Source organism: Rhinatrema bivittatum, chromosome 7 (genome assembly GCF_901001135.1).
Source record: "Rhinatrema bivittatum chromosome 7, aRhiBiv1.1, whole genome shotgun sequence".
Classification (NCBI taxonomy): Eukaryota; Metazoa; Chordata; class Amphibia; order Gymnophiona; family Rhinatrematidae; genus Rhinatrema; species Rhinatrema bivittatum.
Genome location: NC_042621.1, coordinates 207,142,400 through 207,167,693, shown reverse-complemented (window position 1 = coordinate 207,167,693; position 25,294 = coordinate 207,142,400). Strand labels below are relative to the sequence as shown.

The window sequence follows — 25,294 nt, the reverse complement described above, 5'->3', positions numbered from 1 at the left end:
GTGCACAATTGTGCACCTTGTGCGCGCCAAGCCGCACTGCCTTCCTCGTTCCCTTCCCCCTAGCCTGACCTTCCCACCCCTTCCCCTAACCTTCTCCCCCCTAGCCCTACTCTAACCCCCCCCCTGACCTGTATTTTACCTTTTGCGCCTGCCTTTGGGCAGGCGCAAGTTGTGTGCGCCGGCCAATTGGCGGGCGCGCGATCCCTGGCACAGCGGCAAATATGGCCGCTATGCCGGGAGTCTGACCCGCCCCCACCCTGCCCATGGACCACCTCACCCACGCCCTGCCCCTTTAGTAAAGCTCCGGAACTTACACGCATCCCGGGGCTTTACGCACATCACCGGGCCTTTTGAAAATAGGCCCGGCGCGCGTAACCTTTTCAAAATCCGGCCCATATTTTGCAAAACAAAGTTTAATATTTAAAATTTGATCTTCAATTATGTGAATTGTTCTGGGAAGGGTTGTGGTGCAGACATAATAGTTGAGATTAATTATAAAAACTCAAGGGGAACCTATGAGCCTGAAAATGAATTGAAGAGGGTGTGCAAGACTGAAAGCCCTAGGGAAGTGGTTCCTAAATTTGTTTTGGAGGAATCCCAGCTAGTAAGGTTTTCAGGATACTGCAATGAATAAGGTTCTTTAGGAGAAAGGTAGGGGCTGCCTCATGGCTCTCCGGCCCTGTGTTGATTTTAAGTTTTCTAGCTATTGCTGCTGCAACTGAGAAAGATCTACAATATGACAGTCCATGGAGCCTAGGAGGGAGGAGAGATGGAGAGGGGATGGAGATGCTTCTTGGCGGGGGTAAAGAGGGGAGGCAAAGAAGGGACTGCTGCTGTATAGTAGATTGGGCGGAGCCAAAAAGAGAGAGGCAGCTGGTGAAGCTGGGCAGAATGGTGGAAAGAGGACTCCTGCTGCTTGGCAGAGGGTGGAGAGATGCAAGGCAAGCAATGGATGGGGATAAAGAAGAAGACCTAGGGAAAGTTATAGGGAGATGCAGGGCAAGGGGGGGTGGGAGAAAGAGGGGGATTCAGGGCATGGAGTGGATTGGGGAATGCAATGCAAAGAGTGGAGGAGAAATAGGAGGATTCAGGACACAGAGTGGAATGGAGGGAGAGGGGGGAGAGGGGGGTTACAGGGGAAGGAGGGGAAGGGAAGAGAAAGAAATTGTTGAGCATGAGATGGGGAAGAGAAAGAGGGGATGCTGGGTAGGAGGAGGGAGAGAGGGTGTTTGCTGAAGCTGCCATTTATTTTATTTAAAGGGTTTTTTTATACCGACATTCATTTGCACATCACATTGGTTTACATGGAACAGGTATAACAATAACGTTCAAGATTTATAAGGAACTGGTAGAACAATAACTATAACATAATTAAGGCTTGGCAAACTATAAGAACAGTTGTGCTTTGCTGTTAAAGGAGAAAGTGCTGTGTCAGAGCAGACACTGGTAAGTGAAAGGGTGGTGTGGGGTGGAGTCATAATTCTGTATATATGTCCTGGGAGCAGTAAAAGCTGGTCCCAGCTCTGGACATATCTATACCTAAAACGGTCTTACTCAAAAATTTTGGAGTATTTCCAGTTTGTTTAAAAATGTGTGGACGGGATGAACAAGATGGCAACATGATTGAAAGAATGGATTTGCTGCTATGCATTTGTTTAATTTCATTACCTGTTTTCTGAAAAAGATGTCTTTCAAACACAAGGGGAAGGGATCCGTCTTTCCTCCAGATCCTACATACCATCTTGGTCAGCAGCAGGTTACTTCCTTTATGCTCGTCAATCTGCAGTTTTGAAGAAAAAGTTCCTGTTGCGATCTGTTGCAAGGGAGCACCCATATTTGTGGGGGAAGATGTCTCCCTCAATCCCTTGGATCAGCTACTTACTCCAGCTCAGAGGCTCAATTCCCCAGTTGGTTGTCCATGGTGTTGGCAGATGATGTTAGCAGAGCACCTGTGGTAGAGAGGGCAGCTGAAGTCTCAACGTCTCTGTACAGTTTTACTTGGAGATTGTCGGGTGGCTCCAGAGGACTTGTCATTTCAACCTCATGCTTTGGAAGGGAGTACTGCTGCAGTGGTACCCGGAATTGGTTCCTTCGACTCTGCATGTGGGGAATTTGGCCCATCAGGGTGAGTCCTTTGTTATGCTGCTAAATTGGAGGTAGTGACTCTGGACTTTAGTTAGGAACTTTTGAAGGGGTTTGGAAACTCCAACAATAAGTAGAAAAACCAAGAATGTTGAATGCAATCAAATTCACATGGTCTCTGAAAACTATCCAGTTTTACATTATATTAGGGTTTACAACAAATACTGCAAGGTAATTGCACAATTCTCCAGTTAAGGTGTGCTTCATATTTAAAGATTTTCATAGGTGAAGTCTCAAAAAAGTTACGCATGCAAATGTAACTTACTATTGTAGCAATTTTCAAAAGTTTTTACATAGAAACATGATGGCAGAAAAGGACTGTATGGTCCATCCAGTTTGCTCATGCATCCAATTAATTTAGCATTATAATTCTGATCACTTCTTTAGAGATCCCTTATATTTATTCCATGTTTTCTTGAATTCAGATACTGTTTTTGTCTCCACCACTTCTACTGAGAGGTTCTTCTACACATCCACATTCCTCTCTGTAAAGAACTATTTTCTAATATTACTCCTGAGTCTACCCCTTTTCAATCTTATCTCATGTCCCCTCGTTCAAGAACCTCCTTTCTATTGTAAAAGGCTTATCTCCTGTGCATGGAAACCTTTTAGATATTTGAATGTCTCTATCATATCTCCTCTATTTCACCTTTTTTCTAGGGTATACATCTTTAGATCTTTAAGTCTATCCCCATATCTTTTAGAGTGAAGACCACTGACCATTTTAGTAGCCAGCCTCTGTACCGTCTCCATCCTGTTGATATTTTTTTGGAGGTGTGGTCTCCAGAATTGTACACATTGGGGTACATTTTAAAAAACAGTGCACTAAAAAACAGCGAGAACAAAAGTATGCCTGATTTTATAAGATACGCGTGTAGCCGCGCGTATCTATAAAATTCGGGGTCAGCGTGTGCAAGGGGGTGCACATTTGTGCAACTTGCGTGCCGAGCCCTGCGCGCGCTGCCCGTTCCCTCTGAGGCCGCTTCGAAATCAGAGCGGCCTTGGAGGGAGCTTTCCTTCCACCCCCCACACCTTCCCCTCCTTTCCCCTACCTAACCCCCCCCCCCCGGGCCCTATCTAAACCCCCCCTACCTTTATCACACAAGTTACGCCTGCTCGAAGCAGGCATAACTTGCGCATGCCGATGGCCCGCTGCCGCGCCATCACCCAACCCGGGGGCTGGTCCGGAGGCCTCAGTCACGCCCCCCGGAACGCCCCCGGGCCAGCACCACACCCCCGGAATGTTCCCCGGAACGCCCCGAATGTCGCACCGCCCAAACACGCCACCCCGACACGCCCCCTAGCAAAGCCCTGGGACTTACACATGTCCTGGGGCTTGCGCGCGCTGCCGAGCCTATGCAAAATAGGCTCGGCACGCGCAGGGGTTTTTTTTAAGGGTTACGCGCTTAACATACGCGCGTACCCCTTTTAAAATCTGGCCCATTATTCCAAGTGAGGCCTCACAGGAACCAATCTCACCTCCTTTTTTCTGTTGACCCTTCCTCTCCCTATACAACCAAGCATCTTTCTGGCTTTTACTGTCATTTTATCTACCTGTTTGGCCACCTTAAGACCATCAGATAAAATTACCCCCAGATCCCATTCTTCCTTTGTGCTAACAAGAATTTCACCTTCAATTACCCACATTAAGTGCACTTAACATTGGTAAAGATTACTTCCAATTCAATAGCATATATTGCAGAAATTTTCAAAAACCCACTTACACGGATAAAGTGCATTTACATGTCTAAAACCCAGTTTTAAGCTTGTAAATGCTTTTGAAAATCAGACCCTAAGATTTTTGTTGCTTTTTTGTCTTGTGGTTGTTTCCTAAGATATATCCAGATGTTTAACTTGGAGATTATGAGCCTATGGTAAGTCCAACATTCTGCACTTCTTAATGGTCTTTGTCACTTTTATATTGTCAGTCTCTTCTCCTGATGATGACATAATCAGTAAGATGCCAATGTTTGAAACAGGTGCATTAAGAAATCTTATAATGATGTGGCTGACAACCCCCAAAAAACCCAGCTGTTTTAGTATGATAAGATCATGTTTTGTACATTTCCTCAGCAAGAGGAGTCCATTACAGTTGCATTTCCTAAGGCCACTCCTTTCAATAACATTCAGCTATGCCTGATAATTTGCACTAGCTCTAGCAGTGAAATCACCAAAGATGATTAGTTTACCTGCCTTTGGCTCTTTTTCTAAAAGAAATTATTCATAAAATGTATCCTCAATCTCATCTGAATTGAACATGGTTGGAGCTGATAATAGTTGCACATTTTTGCACAAACAGAGGAATTCTCATTAACACGAGTCCTTCATTTTCTTTCTTTGGGAGCTCAGTAAATTTGCTGACTAGCAGTGTTTTGATGGCAAACCCTACACCTGCTTCACATCACTCTTCTTTACTATGGCCACTGTAAAATAAAATGTAGCCAGCTCCTTTCTCAGTAAATTGTTGTACTTCAGCTAAATGAATTTCACTCAGAACAGTGGTGTGAACAATGAATCTTGTCAGTTCTCCACCAGCTAGAGCAGTTATTTTTTCTAGTCTAGCTGCTGTTATGCAGTCCATTAAAGTGTGCACATTCCAAGCACTGAAGGTGAGAGGTATCATCTTAGTTTAAATATTGTTGCATAACTTTCAACGATGGAGGTGAGCAGCATGATCATAAGCAGGAGTGCTTAGTCACCTAGGGACTGTTTCAGTCCAGTGAAAAGTGACTCTATGCCCTCAGTCACTTGCAGGTGGGTCTGCAACTCTAGCTTCCAGTGTATCCAGACCTGTTGCTTTGCTGCTTGCCCATTGCCAAAAGACTTGGAAATGGAAGTATAATAAAGGATGAAGATGTCACTTTTGTGTCATTGAATTTAAGTGAGGGAAAGTTGCACAGAGTCACCCTCACTCTCTTATCCAGATTTACTTGAAACATATGACATAATAAAGGTGAGACATTCGAAGACAAGTCTGATGCATCTGAACTGATGTTCTAAACTGTTCACACCATCCTTGCTATCTGCCTTCAAAGCATGGAAAGAAGCATATCTGCTCAGCTGCCTGATCAACCAGAAGATCTTTTGAGGACTGATCTTTGTTCAAATCCTTACCACAGACTTGTTTGATATGGGTTATCCTACCAGGAGTATAAGAACTTTGAAAAACATAGCTCTGAGGTTCACTCACGGGTGGACCTACAGTGATCTGGGCCCCTTGGCAATAAGGGTCATTCGCCTCTAATCATCCATCCGAGGGTGAGGGAGAGTGCTGTGGGCCCTTGGGCATTGCCCTATTGTGCAAAAGATCAGTTTTCCCCTGGGTTGACTGCAAGGGTGTTGTTAGCACTGGGTACACAGGACCTGTGTCTCGAGTAGAAAGGTCAGTGCACTGTCAGCTGCAGCCACTGCTAAGTTGTACTTTCAATCCCCTGCTGGTTGTGTTCCTTTGAGTCCCTACTCCATGCTGCGCACTGAAAGAAAGTTTCTGCATCTGTCAGGCCTGCACAGCCAAAGATAGGTGGTTGCCACGTCTGCCGGGCCAGCACAGCCCCAAATAGGAAGCTGCCGCATCGACTGGGTCCATGCTGCTCAAAGCAGGAAGTTGCCACTTCCTGCACCGCTGGGTGCTGCTGCTTGGATGGTCCAAGAGAGGAGGCTGCTGCACCCTGCACCCTCCAGTTCTGGGGAGAGCGTGAGAGAGAGAGTGTGTACATGTGTGAAAGAGTTGAGTGTATGTGTGTGTGTATGTGTCAGAAAGAGATGCTGGGCAATCCCAAGCAGGATGTTCCTGCTGCCTGCACCTAAGAGAGAGTGAGTGTGGTTCGTTTCGCTCTGCTGCAAGGTAGCCAAAAGCAGACAGAGAAAATGTTTTCAATAGTAGGTGCAATATTATAAAATCAGCTCCCACTGAGTTTAAGAAAGCAAATATTCAGGAAGACCTTTACAAAGCAGCTAAAATTGTACCTTTTAAAGCAGTCTTTCGATGTGACTTGATATAGCCTGGCTTGCTGATGCAGACCATTGTTTCTGGTTTTTATATGTATTGTGTATTTTGTTTTATTTGTTTTATATTTTATGTATGTTTTAAATTTGAAACCACTTAGAGCATAGGATTATGAGGTATATACATTTTTTAAAGAAATAAACATCAGCCAAACATTTTGACAGGAAGTAACTAGGCCAGTAAGGAACATCTTTTTGTTCATTTCTCACAAAATCAGGCATTTAATGGATGATAAGGCTATTTTTCTCATGTTCATGCCCCATTGCAGCTTAGTGAATGACTCCCTTAGCCTCAACCCCCCAAAAACTGAAATATTATGAATCAGAATGTAAAAAAAAAACAATTTCCCTATCACAAAAGTGAGCCTTGGAAACAATCATAACCTTCAGTTCCCAAGTGCAGTCTTGGCTTCATCCTAGATTCTCGACTCAGCATCAAAGCCCAAATCCAAGCAATATTCAAAATAGCCTTTTACCATCTATGCCAGCTTTGCCACCTCTGGCCCTTCTTGGATGACAATGCTTTTATGACTGTTATCTAAGCCTTAATAATCTCACAGCTAGACTATTGTAATGCTCTTCAGAAACTCCAATACCCTGAATCGCCACCTACAGCTTATATAGTATGCCACAGCCTGTATAATAATAAAGACTAAGAAATTTGGGCACATTACCCCCATTTTGAAAACCCTGTACTAGCTCCCAACTCACTACACACAAAATTCAAACTTCTAGTCCTAGCCTACATAGCACGCAAAAAGCAGAATAGCAACCTATCTTGAGAGATCACTGTCCCCTTATGTGCCCTCCTGCCCTGTTTACTCACTTACTCAGTCATGCCTAATAGTGCCATCACCCAAAATTGGAATCAGGATGAAAACCTTTTCAGGTGTGGCTCCAAAACATCATACTCCCACAAATATCAACTCCACATCATACTTGCTCCAGATCTCATATCCTTCAGGAAGCTTGTGAAAACACGACTTTTGAAGCAGCATTTGCAACTTGCCAATGACACATGGTCCAGTAAAACCTCAGCTCATATCTTAACCTGCCCTGCAAGGACTTGTTAGTAACACTGAAATGAGAGAAACCATGTTAAATCTTTACTGATAACTCATAACAGTCTTTCTGGAGGAATTTCTTAGCCCCTTCATTACTGATACCTAATTTAAATATATTAAATGGAAATGAGAGACTGGGATAGGTTCATTGAATACACATTATTTAATCTATCTTCATATGGCAAGTACCTTACCAAGGACATCCCATGTAGGCATCATTTTATATATAACTGGGCTTGGAATTGTATTTCTCAATCAAGCTCCCACATTAACGGGCTACATTCTGGATTCCTAATGTTAGTCCTGGGAACTCCACGCTCTCTTTGTGTAACCATGTAATCATGGAAACTTCTATCAATGACTTTTAACATACCTATACCACTGTATTTAATTTGGCCTCTAACATTTTTCTCTACTGTGTTACTGTGCTATCTGTATCATGCCTTAAAGGCGTGAAACATAAACAATGATGATAAAGATGATTATGGTAATGAGCAACTAGAACAGTTACATTTATTTACTTTCCTTAATATTTCTTGTTTCTCCTCCATTATGATTTAGCATAGAAATGCAAAAATAACTGTTGGTTATATGTCATCCGTAGAATAAGTTCTGTACTTGTGCAACATAACATGTACTGTGCAATAGCTGTGGTTATACTGTTGGGTCTTCGGATGCAATTTGAATGACAAAAAGAAAGCAAGATTATATCTCTACTTTCCTTGATCTACTTATTCTCATTTTATTTTAGTTAGAAGAACTAAAGGAAATACATACCATAATAAGCTGTAATTTCTGTGTTTCAAAGAACCTTGAAATAATGCCTCCTAAAATATCAGTCAAAATGACATTAAATGAAGGTACACATTTCAGATAAAATGTGCCATCTTGATATTTTTCCTACCTGAATGTCTTAATCAGCATACCAATTTTCATAAAGAAGTCCTTTCACTCATTAATTATGACTCATCTTTGCTTTCTGTAAAAACATATTTGAAAAAATTGTGTTAATTAATATTATATTTGAGTAACCCATAGCACTAAACCAACAGACTTTTCTGCCAGTTAGTTGACAATGGAGCATCAAATATTGCAGTCCAAAAAAACTTTTATTCATATTGTGATATGGAAATTATATACAAATTTAGGGGGTCATTTATCAAAATGCACTAAAGCGTTTTTCCATGCATTAAGGGCTTATCGCATGCGAAAAGCCCCGTTAATGCACGTGATAGGCCCTTAACGTATGCGATAGCACCATATCATATGGTGTGATGCAAATCCGAAAAAGAGGAGAAGTTAGAGGTGGGAGTGGGCTGGGTTTGCCAGTCTGTGAAGTGCTATTGCACAGACTTAAAGCTGATTTTAACTACACCTTTTTTAGTAGTGATAAGCCATGTGATAGCTTGTGTTATGGGGTGGTAAGATGTTAGTAATTTTTGTGATGCCTCCTGAAAGGCCTATTTTAGTAGGTTTAAAGCTCCTAGAGCACCAGCCTGGGGGAGGGGGGAGGGAGGGAGCGAGAGAGAGCCTAGATGTAATGTCCTTTCCCTAGATAGGTATTTGTATCCCTATAGGAGGCCCACCTAGTAACTCGAGGTGAGGTTTAGGTATTAGTGTAGGGGGTTAGGGGCCACTTTGACATTCAATGCGAGACATACGAACAGAACAGTGGTCTCTTGTGAAGATTTGATGACCTACGGAGAGAGAAAACTCACCCAAAGATGAGATTTGTGCAATGTTCTCTCTATCTAGCTTGATGTTACCCAGGTAGGGTGTCCATCAAGCTAGGATGAGAGAACCAATCGAATTGGGGCATATGCTGTTGTAGCCACAGTAATCCCAGTACTATGGGGTGCATAGCCTTCTCTAAAATAAAGAAGGAGATGGTCTCCATATGGAGAGCACCAGTACATAGACACACTGGTTTGGTACATAGTGTTACTTCTCCCGGCAAGGGTTCTCCATGGATGGATGAAAGAAGTAGAGGAGGCGACAAAATGGAAGTGGGGATCTGTATATGTTCCACTAGTCATTGAAGAATAAAGTTGCCTTCTGCCCCTGAGTCCACTAGGGCAAGAGTCTGGTACTGTAGAGGACCGCAGATGAGAGATACAGGAAGAGAGAGTGAAGGAGAAGGAGTGGTGAGACCTAAGAAGAGTCCTCCCATAGGACTTAGGTCTCTCTGTTTCCCAGACATATAGGGCAATTTTGGACAGCATGGCCAGCTTGTCCACAGTACATACACAGCCCTAATTTCTTCCGCGTTCTTCTCTCCTTTGACATCAGGTGGCTGCGGCCTAATTGCATCAGTTCCTCTTTGCCGGCTGCTGGGACCGTAGGGGCAGCCCTGGATGCAGTCTTGACTCAGACTTCACTCAGAAAGGGTCTCCTGAAAGTCTTGGTTTCTTGAACTTTATCTCGAAGCCGGCGATCGATTCTAGTTGCCAGTTTCACCAGTTCAGCCAAGGCTTCAGGCATTTATTTATTTATTTATTTTGACTTTTTATATACCAACATTCCTGTAAAAAACTACAAATCATACCGATTTAAAATGAACAAGACTTTGCATAAGAGCGTTACATGGAACAATGTGAGAGATAAGTAAATGCATAGGAAACTGGGGCTAAGAACTTGCCCGTTGCAAAACAGAACAATACTCGACAAAGTTAATAAATAAATAAATACATCCAGACGGAAATTGATAAATACTTAATAAGTCTAAAATTAACAAGATTCTAATGAAGATAAATACTTAATAAGTCTACTTACAAGTTTTAATTAACAAGTATGAATCTTACGGCGGACTTAGTCAGGTACGGATAAGGAGTCTAGCTATAAGGGGGCGTCATGATCTATGGGAGATAACTCTCAAAGTGAGGCTTGGTTAAATTAGAGCATGGATTGGATCAATGGTCCCCGAAAGTGAGAAATAGGGATAAAGACATGGTACAAAGCGTTGGACAGACTGGTCTAAGATATGATCAGAAGTCATTATTCTGGGAATGCTAGTTTGAAGAGCCATGTTTTGAGTTTTTTCTCTCTGGCTGAGAGTTCATCCTTCAGGCGAGTGTTCACTCCTTCGAAGAACAGCATCCAGGCATCTTGGGTCCCAGGATAATTCAGATGCCAGTGTCTTGAATTCAATAGTGAAGTCAGCTAGGGTCTTGTTACCTTGCTTTAGGTGAACCAAGGAAGATCCTGCAACAGAATATCGGGCAGGGTCAGCAAAAACTGATTTAAACAGTTCAAGGAATCCTTCAATGTTGTGAAGGATCGGGTCCTCGTGTTCCCACAGCGAAAATGCCCAGGACTGGGCTCGTCCATCTAGGTATGATAGGATATACGTAGTCTTCGCATAAGCTGTGGGGAAATGTCCAGGTTGTAACGTAAAGTACATGCAGCACTGGTTAATGAAGTCTCTGCATCTCCATACTTCTCCCGAGAAGCAGGTAGGAGCTGCTAGAGGTACAGTCATCTTGACTGTCACCTCTGACGGTTTAGCCTCTTTACTTGAGGTGGAAGGGGAGTTCATCTGTTTGTGTAACAAATTAAATGCAGCGGTCAGTCCTTCCAGCGCAGTCTGCTGTTCAGTGGTCCGCTGGGCCAGGCCTGGAATGGCCTGCAACGCCATGAGCTGAGCCGGATCCGTGGAGTTGGCAATCTGTTGTTATTATGTGTGTTTTAGTGGATCCTTGGGTGCTGTGGAGATGACCACGCCCACGGGGAGGAGCCCCGTGAGGAGCCACAGCACTGGGCTAGACTCTAAACACCAGAATTGAACTCTTTTATTATACAGCTTGAAGATAGCCAGTAGTCTAAAGGACCTCGGCAGAGGGAGTCCTTCTCTCCTAGGTGATGTCAGGAGGTTCCGCAGCAAGGAGTTACTGTGGATGAGACAGATGAGATATTAGAGTACTCACTCTGTGTTAGCTGTTATGGATGCGATTCCACCAGATAGTTGTCGTAGGTACAGGCACTGAGGCAGGGAGAGCAGGCCCTTGAGGAGCAAGTACCTGTTCCCTGAATGGCACCTGAAAGTAGATCAGAGGGCCCCTGAAGAGCAGGTACCCAAGTTAGTAGTAACACCCTGAAGGGCAGAAGGAAAGCTTCCTGCAGGCAGCAGGGAAGCGGCAGAGTAGCGCAGACAGGAACAGTTCAAGTCTATTCGAGCCTTTGCTAACTCAATGAGCTAGCAATCTTGAGAAGTAGATATATCCAGATTGGCGTGACGTCAGATGAGGGAACGCCCTCGAGATTTGCGCCACTGGGCGTACTTAGACATGGGTTGCGCGCACACCCTAGCAGGTACCTGGGAGGAGCAATGGCGTACAGCTGCACCATAGCCGTTCCGGGGATGCCAGAGAAGTCAGCTTGACGACGCTGTGGTAGCCATCTTGCCCAGGTAAGCGAGAGGAGCCGAAATAGGAGTGAAACAAGCGGGGCGAAGCCATCGAAGACTGATGGATGCAACAACATTTTGCATTTTCTATCATTTACTTTTTAAAATGACATGAAATGATATAGATAATATCGTTGACATTGTTTATGTTATTTCAAAGAAAAGCACATCCCTAGAAAATTCCCATGAGAATCTTTAAACTGTCGTTCCCGAGTAAATCCCATGAAAATTGTATTTGTTTTGCTGTTGCCATGACCGGAAAAGTAGATTGTTCCTGGCTGCAGCAACGTGTGATAGTGGCTCTCCATCCCGGGGCTACCATCTTTTAAAGGATCCTCAGGCCAAGTAAGATTGTTGCCTGTGTAATCATTCTCTGGGTGGTCTTTGGTGTAACAACCCCAACCATCCCCCACACCCCTATCAGGCCTGCAAATGAAAAATTGCTACCAGCACTTAAACCCACCCCTAAGCATCAAACTTTGTTAAAAAAAGTCCCTTCATCTTTGAAATGATTACTCACGCCCCCCATGGACCCCCTCCAGAATTACTCCTAAATGCTGGTGTTGGCTGACCTCAGGCATTCCTTTGACCTGCACAATAGCATTGCTCCACAGTTTCTGTGGGAGTGCTACCAGGGCCCAAGGGCTCCACTGCTGGGGCCTCTGACCAAGGATTATTCTGAAATGGCCAAACAGTTTTCACATTCCAGGATCTTCTTGGCCCTGGTGACATTGCTTGCGCTTTTTAACAGTTACAAAGCATGCATGGTACATTATACACTGGACTTTCACTATGAAATCCCTCCAACTACTTTACCTTCCCCACCCCATTTTCCCCACAGCTAAAATACATCTGCTATAAACAACACGTGACTTTTTGTTGCTGTAGGAGGGCAATTTGTAATGTGGGCAGTTTACTCAGCTAAGTGCTAAACAGTTACTCAGGCAAATCCCTTGGACATATATTATATGGGGGCAGTTTTCAAATAGCTTTCATAGTTGTGAACTTATGTGCTTTTAACTCGTGGACTTTATGCAAATTTTAAAAAAAAGAAACTACCTGTATTGTTTCTCTTTGAAAATTAGTGAAAGTGACCTATGCTAAACACACCCACATACCCCTAGATTTATCAAAATGCTAAATATAGCAGAAATAGTTCCCACGATAAAAAGGGGGCATAGTTAGGCTAATTTCCCTGCTACTGCATAGGTAATTTCCGCAAGGTACAATACCATTATCACTCACATGCTATTTTTTGCTCCATGCGCTTATTAATACACCAAGGGCACATTATTGGTTTTGATCACATATGGTAGGGGGAGAGAGAGAGAACCTTTACACTGACATCAATATGTCACTCTCAGTTTATACCACTGTTAGAGGTAGCACTTTTAACTTTGGGTGGGGTAGTGGTTTTACATACACAGAAGGAGGTACAAATAGGAAAGTACACATCACTGAAGATTTCTTATTATTTCAATTGATGAAAGTTAAAGAGGAGTGGATTGGTGCAATGCACTCTCTACCTAGCTTGTTAGAAGCTAGGTAGAGAGAGCAACAAAAAAGGTGTAGTTATTTCTGGCATTAAAACCTGTGTTGCTGTGCATTACTCCATTGCATTTGATGTTAGGAGCTGCTCATTTCCATTAACTCTCTCCATGAAATGACCCTGATAGTTTGCACCTGCTATTTTATATGGGCAGCTGGGGAAGATAAAATAGCACACATACTTTTAAAAATCTTGCATACACATGCAACTTTCCTTCCCTGGACCTAAGCACACCTCCAGAAATATCTCTTCACAATCCAGCTAAAAGTATATGTGCTATGGAAGCCCTCCATGCACTTTTAATGAGGCTGAGTTGAGAAAATTTCAATCAAACCATTTTACCTGTTGTAAATTGCTTTAAATATTGTCCTTTATGGAAGCAATTTTCAAAGGTGCCAGCATTGTTGCAAAATGCCTGACACGTTTCCACACTGAATGGACTTTGTACCACTTAGTTCTCAAAGAGAAATTATGCACATATTTTCCATTGATAATTGCTTAGGGTAAAAATGTATCTGCATATATACATAGATTTGCACCTGCTTTTTCTGCAGAAAATAATGTGCCTAGTTTTGAAAAATGCAAAACTATGTACATTATTGCTTCCCCCAGTCTAACTCAGCCTTTGAGCCCACCCTCTTTTCCTACAGATAGGTCGAAAAATGTGGGGATCTCACAAATTTGTTATGTCTAGAACTACTGTTGCCTGAATTATCTAAGAATCTTTGCCATATACTGCTTAAGAATTGCATATAGCAAGTGCTATTTTGGGGCATTTATATTTAATGAAGCTATGTGTTTTAGGTGACAGTGAGGCAAGACAACAACTGATAATGGAAAATTCAGAATGTGTGCTTGCCTTTAATACTGTCATTCATTCTTTTGTCATGTTCTCCTATTCTTTGATAGATCGATGCTAAAGATTATATATTGAACCATTAATATGTCAATAAGATAAAAGGTAATTTATAGTATGCCTTTAAATGTATTACCTGCTCAAATGATTTGACAAAGCAACATCATTACAGCTTGTCATTCCCAAGGTCAACTAGTCTATTAGCGTTTGCCATACTGAAGACCCTGTTTCACATTCTGTTGATGCTGGTAAGGTTTAATCATTAATATACTTGCTTATAAAAGAAAGAATGGCTAGGAAAATAACATGACAAAGTTCCTAACAAATTTCTCTACCTGGGTATAAATACCACAGTGAATATTTTGTAGTATTAACCAGGAACTTGGCAACTTTCATAATGCATGCAAGTGGGCTACTGTTGTATTACAGAAGAAGAGGAAAATGGGCAGAGAAACTAGGCCCTACGGCTTTATCTGCTGTCATATCCTGTTTCAAATGCATTCCAACATGAAAGGAACTGTCTTGAACTCAAACAGCTAAACATATTTTTTTGAAAACCAGTAGGTCACTACAGCACAAATTCCATGGTGCAATCTGATTGCCTATTTGAAGATCTAACAAAATATTCTATGGGGATTTTATTAACATACAAGTTGTTACTTACATACAGGCCGATAAAGTAAAAGTCGTAGGCGGGCGCACAGGCCACTCTCCTGTGCGCGCGATTCAGTAACAAAAAATATTCAAATTAGGGCGGCGGCTATCAGTGAGTTTGACAGCTGACGCTCAATTTTGCCGGCATCGGTTCTCAAACCCGCTGACAACCACGGGTTCGGAAACTGGACGCCAGCAAAACTGAGCGTCCGGTTTTCAACCCGCGAGCCACGGGCCGATTTAAATTTTTTTTTTTTAATTATTTTTAACTTTTGGGACCTCCGACTTAATATCGCCATGACATTATGTCAGGGGGTGTACAGAAAAGAAGATATTTGTGCAAGGTTCTCTCAACCTAGCTTGATGGATTCTCTACCTGGGTAACATCAAGCTAGGTGGAGAGAACATTGCACAAATCTCATCTTTTGGTGAGTTTCCTCTCTCTGTAGGTCTTCAAATCTTCACAAGAGACCACTGTTCTGTTCGTACGTCTCACGTTGAATGTCAAAGTGGCCCCTAACCCCCTACACTAATACCTAAACCTTACTCGATTTACTAGCTGGGCCTCCCATAGGGATACAAATACCTATATACGGAGAGGACATTATGGCTAGTCTCTCTCTCTCTCTCTCTCTCCCTCTCTCTCCCCCCCACAACAGGCCTTCCCACTCCTCCTCTTCAGATTTGCATCGCACCATATGATATGGTGCTATCACATGCATTAATGGGTCTTTTTGCATGCAATAGGACCTTAACGCATGCGAAAATGCCTTACCACATTTTGATAAATGACCCCCTATGGTAGGAAAACCTAGTTGTGGCTTACAGGTCTGTGGTGCAGGCTGGGAGACAAGGCATAGGGGTCAGGCAGGGGGATTTAATGTTGGGGGAGTGGATTGTCTGCACAACTCTCCTTTCTTCCTTGGTGGTGCTTCCCATGCTGCCAATCTATTCCTTAGCATCCTTGTAGAAATAGGAGTCAACAAACAAGCTGTAGGTGATAGCTCTTTATTGAACTAACTTAATATATTTTTGACTAGCTTTCAAAGTTATCCTCCTTTCATTAGGTCAGTATGGAAACTGCACAGTTATATTGGGTTTAAATAGTATAGCCTCAGCTAAGTCTTAGTTTTCCTGCATACTGTATGTCATTAAAGCTCAGTAAAGGAGGAGGAGGGGGTGCTAACAGAGGAGGTGGAAAAGGTGAAACTTCACACTTCATATAACTTCACATTGTACCTAATAACACTGGTATACAAGTTTTTAGAAGTCCTCTGCTTCAGCGATAAAATGTGCCATTTATTATTGATGTTGATGTGCTGAATTCAAATATTATAATTAAACCATCTGATTGGCTACTGTTTCCATTATATTTAAGTATTTATATTTTACATCTATCTCTATTATGTAGATAGAGCATGGGTAGTAGGGTTATAATCATAAATTGTAAACTTAGGTCTTTTCGTGTATTTGTGGTTGCATAATATTTTACCTGCCCAGTTTATGTAACAGTTTAAAAATTAAATCAGCAAAAGGACTATAGAAATAAAATATATTATGAAACAAAACGTGAAAATCTATTATGTATATACAATATATGTATATAGTTTAGTCCTTATTCAGTGGCCAATCAGCTCTTCTTGGCTTGCTTCTTGTATTCATTAAATGGAAAATCTCTTGCCATTTGTCAGCAATAGTCTGCAAGCATTGATGGGCTCCATTTTCCCTATACTATTTTTGCATTGCTGCAATGTCTTGGTGAAATCACTCACCATGCTCAGTGCTCACTGTTCCGCAGTTTGGTAGAAACAAATCTAGATGAAAGTTCAAAAAATGTATCTTTAATTACACGTTGCAGCCAAGGCTTTTGCATGCCTTGAGGAGGTTTTCCACCAACTCTATCTTGTTTCTGACAAAATGTGTTACCACTAACTGCAAGATTTTCCACACTGTCTTTTCCTTGCTACGCAATGCATGTTTAAATGTATCATCTCGAAGAAGTTCACGAATTTGAAGACCAACAAAGACAAATTCCTTTATCTTAGCTTCCCTAAATCTTGGAAATTTGCCACCAAGGTATTTGATTGCTGCTTTAGTTTTGTCCAAGGCCTTGGTAAAGTTCTTCATCAGACCCAGCTTGATGTGTAAGGGTGGTAACAAAATCTTCCTTGATTCAACAGTCATTTCTGGATTAATATGAGATCCTTTCCCTTCATAATTCACTTATTTTCTGCAATTCTCAAGTCAAAGGTTGTATATACTGACCAAATAGCATATCTTGAAAACTAAAGCCAATCAACAATTTAAGCATAATTTTTGTTCTCAGTGATCCAGGTTTAGTAAAGTTTGACTACACTCATTTCAGAAGCATTTTGGCTGTACACCAGTGTAATGGGTGAGAAATCCAATGTCCTTATTAAGTCCTTTAATGTTTGCTTCAAAGTGTAAATTATCTTAATTTGGAATGTTTTGTATTCCTTCTTACTTCTAAAGATCCCTTTAAGGACCCTGATTGTGCAATAAGTAAGGAATGATCTTCCTTTGACAAATGTTCACCTGCTGAGAAAATCACATCTTCACTAAATACACTTAGGTAAAATCTACTACAATACTAGGAAAGAAGGACCATGGAGCAGGTACCTCTCATAATAGCATATAATCTGTTACTAGAAAACCTAAGGAAAATCATAAAAGAGCTACTATTTTTAAAATAAATATTCCTGACTCTTACAGTTCTAGTCTTCCAACAACCACCTAACCTGAAAATAAAAAAAGCTCCAAACAGGAACCCAAACAGAAGAATCTAGACCAAAACATTGCAAGACATCATAATGCAAGCTATGCCAGCACATATTTAATTATTTATGTATTTAGCTCATGTCTTTTCATTGGGAGTGCAAGGCAATTTACATTTAGGTATAATAAGTATTTCACATCACAGCTACCCATATAGGAAAGACATTCAACATTAAAAGTTCACATCCATGCTCCTCTATGAATGTAGTATATGTAATCCAATGCAAAAAATGTGAAGAAGGATGCTTTATCAGTGAAACAAGCTGAAAATTAAGGACAAGAATGAACCTTCATGGTCCATGCAGAGAAGAATGGAATAATGGCTCAGCAGATTAACATGATTAACACTTCTCCAAGGAGGATCATTTCCTTAATGACCTTCTAATCAGGGTATTTATAGGGAACTTCAAGAGTACACAAAAATGCAGCACGTTTGAAATCAAGATAATCAAACAATAAAGACATTGTTTTTTTTTATCCATTTTCAGATCAGATGTAGACCTTTTGAATTGCAAAATTTCACATTCTCTCTCTTCTGTTAACCTCTCTTCCTCCAAGCCTTTTATTGAGCTGTAATGACATATGCAGGCAAGCTAAAACTAATATGACTCTGTATTCTTTAAACCCAGTGTCCAGTAAGGGCACTGTTTCCTCACTGACTTGATGAAAGAAGAATAGCTCACAAAAGTTAGTCACAGTTGAATTAAGTTAGTCCAATAGAAAGGTGTTACCTACAGTTTGTTTACTGACGCTTATTTCTACATATGCAAGTCAATTATAATGCCAACCACAATTTATTATGTCTTTCAAATATGTCTTTTGGAATAATTTTTAAACAATGATGTGAATATATTTTATGTACTTATGTTTATGCATATGTATTTTGTCATAACTTTGGGCTGGGGTGCCTGTGCTAAAAAGGGAAGGGTTAGGAAAATACCTGGTGCAACGGGATTTCTACTCTCCATCTACAGGCGATGCAGGTAGCAGAATATGAATGGGAAAGGAGGGAAGCACTGCCAATCTGATGACTGAAGTAGTATCAAATGGCCCCAGTAGTCTACAGGGGGCACTCGGGTATGGCAGAATTTATTTGGGTCACTTTCACTTCAAGGGGGTCCTGTGCAACAGGCAAGAAGTCATTGACTTCACTGGTCTCATGGTAATGGAGTACAGCAAATGACATGAAGTATGCGGATGGCCCTACTGGTCCCATGATAGACAGTCATACTTCTGGAGAGATAGAGCATGGGAGGTTTTTGAAGGTATTTTTATTAGCCTGGAGAATTTTGTTATTAAATATAGCACAGCCTTCATGTCATTCTACAAGCTGGTTTCATATTTATTTTGAAGGCTAATGATATTGCATGGTGAAATGAGGGAGGGGAAAGGAGGAGTCACAGATGTTAACAATGCTAACAATTCTATCAGTTAATGATTATTCCTAAGGAAGGGTCTTTCTTGTTTAAGTTTCTTATAAATCAGAAATCCTAATGAACTCAATATAAAATCAGAGTATTATTAAAGTTAGCATTTTTATCAGCTCCAATTCTAATACATAGACATTATAATTAGTTATTTATACAACTTTTTTTTAATGGCTTCTCTTTGATCTAGGGGGTTTAGAAGACTATCCAAAAACAATTCAGAAAAGAAAGAAACATAAAAAAGAAAACATACACCCCAAATCTTGGAGCCATAAGTCACGAGCATGGATCGGATCATTTCAGGGTACAATTCACATTGAAATACAATTGAAACAGTATTGTGATTTTATTCATGTTATTTCAGTATTCCTGAGCATGTCAGACTTCATCACGTCACCATTTTAATGCAGTTCTCAAAGAGGAAATTTCAGCTGAGTAGCTCTGTCTGCTGCAAGGAAAAGATGACAGAAAAAGAGCTAGAAACATGCAAGATAGTGAGAAAAGCCAACAAAGTATTTGATAATACAATCAAAAGAACAGAGAAAGAGAAGGAAAGGGGAGTAACCTGAATAATGCCAGCACCAAACATAATCACGCAATAAACTATAGTCCACCACAAGTAAGGAGAGAGTAATGAGATCAATAAACTATAGATATGGGGTTATAGGAGTCATCCCCCATTCCAAGTTAGGGGGAAGGCCACAACAGGGGAAGTGCTCAGCCTCCAGGATGGGGTACACAGGCTGGTGGCAGGGCTGGTGAGCTCAATTTGAGCCAGGATCAGTCCTCCCATCAGCTTCTTCTTTTGGCAGTTTTTTGGAAGAGCTCGCCTTGCAGGTCATGCTTCTATTTTGTTGTTATTTGTTGCTTCTTGGTGCTCCCTGCCAGTGACCTGGTGATGGTGTTTTGGTGTTTGGGTCCCCTTTTGCCCTCCTTGAGTATGCTTGCCTTCTTTGCTACTCCTTGAATCGAGGTGTTGGTGGATTGTTCTCCTTTCTGCCTGGGCATTGGCCTCTCAACTCTATTCCCAAGGTGAAGGTTTGGTTGTGGTGGGCACAAGGGATTGAGTCAGTGTTTCTGGCTCGATCTGTATTCTCCAAACTACCCCTCCACACACATACATGTATGCATTACTCAGCGATCCAGTGGCCTCTTCACTTTTGGCTTGTTTCTAGACAGTCATGCAGGCATTCTTGAGAGTTAGGAGTTAGGAGCAACTGTGTGGTTTGTAGAGACCTTTCTGGTGCCTATGAGAGGATGGGAGTGATGTCGTGTTCCCATCTGCTGGGCTGGTGGTGGTCTCCGGTGGTACTTACAATGCCAGCAGGCATAGTTGAAGTGACAAGCAAGTGATTGGTAGTAAAAATCAGATCCCTCCTCCACTAGTGACTGCTCTGTTTAACTTATGTTGCCATTCCTAGGCCCTACATGATGCATGGCTTTGAGCAAGTGTGTGAGATTTAGGGCGGGTGGAAGCACCAGACATCTGCAGTGGAGTCCCTTTTTGTCAGCATGTATTGGGTGCCATATGGTGCCTGTCCTTTCTTGTATCACGTTGCAGTGTTGCAGAGCACAGAAGGTGGCCTAGGGCATGGAAGCATCTCGGCAGCAGGAGAGGTGCGGTGACATGGGAGGTGACATGGGAGCATTGAAGGCTAAGGGGAGATTATCGGCTGCTGCTTCTATGTTCTCATGGACTTTGCGGAAAGATTTTTAGGCCCTGCAATACACAGGCCTTAGAGGCTTGTGGCAGTGGCTGTGATGTGTGAGGGACTTTTTTTTAGCATGTTGCTGTGGATGCAACGCAAGTGCAAGCACATTGCAGTAGGCCATAGAGACTCCAGTTCTGTCCCCCCTCCCTCCCATTTATTTTGCTGTTGATCATGCAGGAACTAGGCAGAAATACACTGTGGCATGGACGCAGCTATCTATAGGGGTCCAAGACCAGGGACTTATGTTGCTTAGTTGCAGCAACTTGGTTGCCCATGCCAACCTGGTGGAGATTTATGGAGTTCGAAGGAGTCAGCTGTATTGGTGGCAAGGCACGATAGCTAGATATGGCCCTAAATGCTCATCTGGTGAGCTTATTAAAAAAAAAAAAAAAGGTGCGGGGAGGTGCAGTGTATCTGGTTCGCATTGTACCCTGGGATTCAAGCAGAGCACGTACAAGTCATTTTCATGGTTATTGGGCTAGTGTTTTAAACCTCTTTCTTGACAGGTGGCATTTCACGGAAGACATGCTGGTGCAGTCTTGTCCCATTCATGGCCCCCTTTTATTTGGGCAGCCTTGCGGATGTCCAGTTCTTCCTGGGCTGGCGTGCAGCAGCGGCTCGTGCCAAGCTCTTATGCGGGAAACACGTCATTGCTGATGCGGCAGTTTATAGTGTTCAAAGGAGACTGGCAACATCAGAACTCCAAGTGTGCTAGGAAATTGGATACTGCTGAAGTGGCGGGAGCTGCAACATGCTGTACCAAAAATGAATTGCAGAGGGTATGGTGCAGCACGTGGCTATATGGGACACAAAAAATGGATGACAGTCAGAACATAGGGCTGTACATAAATGTGTATGCCATTAGCCTTCTCGCAATGGCCACTGCCCCCAAGCCCTGCAATGCCCTAGTATAGATAACCTATCCCTTTTTCCTTTCTTTGTTTTGCTTTTACCATAATTGAAGGTATACCTTCAAAATGGCAGTCATCCACATGGCCATGTGTTACCATTCCTGAATTGCATAGGATGATGCCAACATGCAATATCTTCCTTTGGCTTAGAGGGACTGAACTATCTTGGCAGCAATGTGTAATATGTTACCAATTTGCCGTGTTGAATGGACACAGTCGCATCTGTGGGTGCCAATATGCAATACCCTTCTAAGACTGTAGAAGAGCCATGCTATCTCAGCAGTAATATGCAGTATCTTGTGGAATTATCACTGCATACCATGTCATTAACAAGCCTCAGATGGAGTTACTTCAAGAGGCATTATTACCGATTTAGTGGGGCTCTACCATGTTGTGGAATTGGGCTGAAAGTCCTTACTACTTATATTCAGCATTGAGGCTTTTGGGATATGTTGGTGGAGCGTGAGGTGTCATTAATGTGGGGCTTATGACTAGGTTAGCCATGCCATAAGGGTGCATGAAAAGTGCTATTTTAAAAGTTGTTCAGAGAATACCTAGAGGGGGATGGCATGTGCAATATGAACATTGGTCAGGCAATGTATACCAAGTAGGTATCTCCTGCCACTGTGTTTTATGGATGGATGAGAATGTAGACAAGTTGCCTGTTAAGTCTTCAGCTTTGACGGCTGGGATTGGCCTGGTCATCCTCCAAGCCTTCTGCTGCATCCTGAACAAATTAGTTCTGCTCTTGCTATGGACCAGGACATCCTCAGAGGGGCGAGGCTTTGACAACCCTGCATCTCCAGCACCAGAATATTGCATTAGCATGATCCGCAATGAGCCTTTATGAACTGCAACTCAAGCGAGGGCGTGGTCCCCTTATAGGGGTTGCATAATGGTCTAGGGTTTAATTAATGGTTGAATTTTTTTATTCTAATATGACCTATGCTGCAGCTATATTAATCAAATAAAGATCATTTGCAAATAATATTGTGCCAGAGACATTTATTCACAGAAAAATTAACTGAAATTGTGTGGGGGAAGAGGGGAGGGGAGGGTGAGGTTAGAGATAACATATGGGATTGATAGGAGGAGGCGAGTATGCACCTGACACAGTTGTGACCCACTGCAGGAAAAAGGGAGGCCCTTTTCACTAGCTAACACCATGCCTATTCCTATTTCAGAAAAAAAGATGATAAATGTACCCATTTAACACTGAGGTGGTCTGAAGTTCAGGAAGCAGATCAGCTAGGAATGGCTTTTCTGGTTATTTAAGGCTGTGAAGAGATGGTGTGTGGTGGTGGGTTGGTAAGCCTCAGCTGCCCATGTTAATGTTTTGGGTCCATTTTGCCCCTTTTGTACAGCACTACCATGTCAAAGCACAAAGAAAGCAGTAGAAATTTGAATCTGAGAGACCAGTTCAGAATTCTGGGCTCTTTCCTCTCCCACGGCTCTTTATCTCACTGATATATGCATGTATAGTGCACATATATACAATATGACGGCAATTTTTAAACCGGTGTGCAGGTGCACACAGCACATAGCTGGACCAAGTAGCTGTTCCAATTAGAGATGTGGTTCGTTTTTCGCCCTATTTAGGAAATTTAACGAAATTTCCTAATTCGTTTCTGTTTCGGAGTATCCGAAACACGACATAAACGCCGTTATTTCAGAGCCCCCGAAACCGGAAACGAAATTTTCCCCGCAATTCGGGGGAAAATTCGTTTTCGGGTTTGCCTGGGGAGAGGGGCAAAAATTATTTTTTTTTATTAAAAACCACCCCAAATTTAAATTAATTATAATACACCACCCCCCAATCCCTCCCCAAGACTTACGAAGATCCCTGGTGGTCCAGCGGAGTCCCGGCTTCCATTTGCCATGCCCTCCGTGCCCTTGTTCATGCCAGTGCAAGCCGCGCGCCAAAATGGTTCCGAATAGCCTGAACGACCATGTCACAGGGGCTTTCGGCGCTATTGGTCAGCCCTTGTCACATGGCCATCGGCGCCATCTTGTGCTCCTATCATGTGACAGGAGCTGACCAATGGTGCCGAAAGCCTCTGTGACATAGTATGGGCAAAGGCTATCGGCGCCATTTTGGTTACTGGCAGCCGAAAACGAAATCGCTTTCGGACCCTTGCTGGACCCCCAGGGATTATTGGCAAGCCTTGGGGGGGGTCAGGAGGGGGCTCCTGACCCCCCCAAGGGCTTGCACTGGCACGAACTAGGGCACGGAGGGCATGGCAGATGGAAGCCGGGACTCCGCTGGACCACCAGGGATCTTCGTAAGTCTTGGGGAGGGATCGGGATGGGGGGGGTTGTTATATATGTACGAAAATGCTTAAAATTGTTTTTAAATGCTTGGGGTGGTTTTTTTTTTTCTCGCTTCGTTACCGATTCGTTTTTCTGTCCGGTTTCGGGTTTCTCGTTTCGTTTTCGGGCAAACGACCCGAAAACGAAACGAGAAGACCCGAATTATACCACGAAGTATTCGAACCGAAAAACGACCCGGTAGAAAAAAACGAAGCACATCTCTAGTTCCAATTGCTGCCCAAGTCTCAGTATTAGAGGGATATAAGTTTGTTATCTTTTCTCCTGAAATAAGAATAGGTGTGGTGTTACCTAGAGCAAAGGCCTCACATTTTCTGCAGTTCAACTATAGCCCCATATCTAGTTTATTGATTGCACTGCTTCATCCCTATTTGTGGTGGATTTTAGTTTGATGTGTGATTATATTTTGCGGTGTTTGTATTATTTATTTTTCCTTTTTTCAGACTTTTCTTAGCAAGAGGAATTCTTGGATTATGTATAAAAAAATTATAAATAGATGATAACAATAGCAATAATAAGCATCGTATAAGGAATACAATACTTGCAACGTTATTTATGTCATAATCAAGAAAAAACAAAGAAAACAATTGTAAAATATCTTCTTTCCCGTCACCCAACCCTTGATGCCTGGGTAGCTATTTCTACCATATACCAAATATGGGTTACCTTCAAACCCCCTGGGCTTTAGATCATTTGTCGTACCAATGAAATAAAAGTGGTCTTCCTACGATGTCCTAAGGGGTAGTCACCAATGAACATAATTAGCACCATCATATCTAATAGGGATGTGCAGAGGGACGCCATACGTTGCATTCGGGATTTGTATTCGTCAGGGGGCAAATATGTTGCATTCATCAAGAGGGCCCCCGATATGTTCATGCGTTAATTCTTATTCGTCTCCCGGCTAAAATTGAATTAACTACAACCCCCCACCCTCCTGACCCCCCCCCCAAGACTTACCAAAACACAAAATGGTGCCAGCCATCCATTGCTCCTACCATGTGACAGGGGCTGACCAATGGCACCGGTAGCCTCTGTGATATAGTAAAGTCAAAGGCTATCGGTGCCATTTTGAATACCAGCAGCCGAGGGTGTGAGTGTAGGATATGGCTCCCGGACCCCCCGCTGGACCACCAGGGACTTTTGGCAAGTATTGTGGGGGTCAGGAGGGTCCCCCAAGACTTGCCAAAAGTCCGTGGTGATCCAGCGGGGGTCCAGGAGCGATCTCCTGCACTGGCGCCATCTTGTCCTCCTACCATGTGACAGGGGCTGACCAATGGCACCAGTAGCCCCTGTGACATAGTAAGGTCAAAGGCTATCGGCACCATTTTGAATACCAGCAGCCGAGGGCGTGAGTGCAGGAGATGGCTTCCGGACCCCCCGCTGGACCACCAGGAAGTTTTGGTAAGTCTTGGGGGGTCAGGAGGGTGAGGGGTTTGTTTAAATTC

At 42.7% G+C, this 25,294-nt stretch overlaps 1 long non-coding RNA gene across 1 annotated transcript in view; it reads right to left on the bottom strand.

The window, feature by feature from the left end:
- Positions 1-25,294, bottom strand: part of LOC115095709 — a 350,693-nt gene that overhangs the window by 233,021 nt on the left and 92,378 nt on the right. The window lies entirely within an intron of this gene.